Source organism: Sorghum bicolor, unplaced genomic scaffold (genome assembly GCF_000003195.3).
Source record: "Sorghum bicolor cultivar BTx623 unplaced genomic scaffold, Sorghum_bicolor_NCBIv3 super_65, whole genome shotgun sequence".
Taxonomy (NCBI): domain Eukaryota; kingdom Viridiplantae; phylum Streptophyta; class Magnoliopsida; order Poales; family Poaceae; genus Sorghum; species Sorghum bicolor.
Window position 1 is genome coordinate 31,625 of NW_018396439.1, and position 1,663 is coordinate 33,287.

The following is a 1,663-nucleotide window of genomic DNA, read 5'->3' on the forward strand; positions in this document are numbered from 1 at the left end:
TGAGCTTCCACTTGAGTCCCTTTACCCAGAAGTATCATTGGGTGCATCCAAAATGGTTTCTTAGCCTATGATGCATTAGGCGTAAACTGTGTACCTATCTTGCACCAAAACTAACTCTGTCTCCAAACAGACCGAAGCGAGATTCCATATGACACATGTCATCTAGGAGTTCTATTGGGGTGCGTCCAAATGAATTTCTTAGCATATGGTATGTTCCATGCAAACCGTGCACCTATCTTGCATCAAGATTAGAACTATCTCCAAACAGATAGAACCAAGATTCCACTTGAGCCTCTTCACCAAGGAGTACCATCGTGTGCGTCCAAAATAGTTTCTTAGCCTATGGTGCATTAGGCACAAACCGTGTACCTATCTTGCACCGAAACTAACACTATCTCCAAAGAGATCGAAGTGAGATTCTATATGACACACGTCATCTAGGAGTTCTATTGGGTGCGTCCAAATATATTTTGAAGCATATGGTACGTTCCATGCAATTCATGCACCTATCTTGCATCAAGATTAGCACTATCTCCAAACAAAAGCAAACTGAGCTTCCACTTGAGCCCCTTTACCCAGAAGTATCATCGGGTGCATCCAAAATGGTTTCTTAGCCTATGATGCATTTGGCACAAACTGAGTACCTATCCTGCACCAAAACTAACTCTGTCTCCAAACAGACCGAAAGGAGATTCCATATGATACATGTCATCTAGGAGTTCTATTGGGCTGCGTCCAAATGGATTTCTTAGCATATGGTATGTTCCATGCAAACCGTGCACCTATCTTGCATCAAGATTAGCACTATCTCCAAACAGATCGAACCGACCTTCCACTTGAGCCTCTTCACCTAGGAGTATTATCGGGTTCTTCCATAATGGTTTCCGAGCCTATGGTGCATTATGCGCAAACCATGCACCAATCTTGCACCTAAACTAACACTGTCTCCAAGCAGATTGAAGCGAGATTCCATATGACACACATGATCTAGGAGTTCTATCGGGTGCATCCAAATTGATTTCCGAGAATATGGTACGTTCCATGCAAACCGTACACCTATCTTGCATCAAGATTAGCACTATCTCCAAACAGACCGAACCGACCTTTCACTTGAGCCTCTTCACCTAGGAGTACCATCGGGAACTTCCACAACGGTTTCTGAGCCTGTGGTGCACTGGGCACAAACCATGCAACTATCTTGCACCGAAACTAATAATATCTCCAACTAGACCGAAGCAAGATTCCATATGATACACTTCATCTAGTAGTTCCATCGGGTGCACCTAGAATTCCATCGGGTTTGTCCAAATTGATTTCTGAGTATATGTTATGTTCCATGCAAACCGTGCACCTATCTTGCATCAAGATTAGAACTATCTGCAAACAGATAGAACCAAGATTCCACATGAGCCTCTGCACCAAGGAGTACCATCGCGTGCGTCCAAAACAGTTTCTTAGCCTATGGTGCATTAGGCTCATGCAAACCGTACACCTATCTTTCATCAAGATTAGCACTATCTCCAAACAGACCGAACCGAGCTTTCACTTGAGCCTCTTCACCAGGAGTACCATCGTGAACTTCCACAATGATTTCTGAGCCTATGGTGCACTAGGCACAAACCATGCACCTATCTTGCACCGAAACTAATACTATCTCCAACTG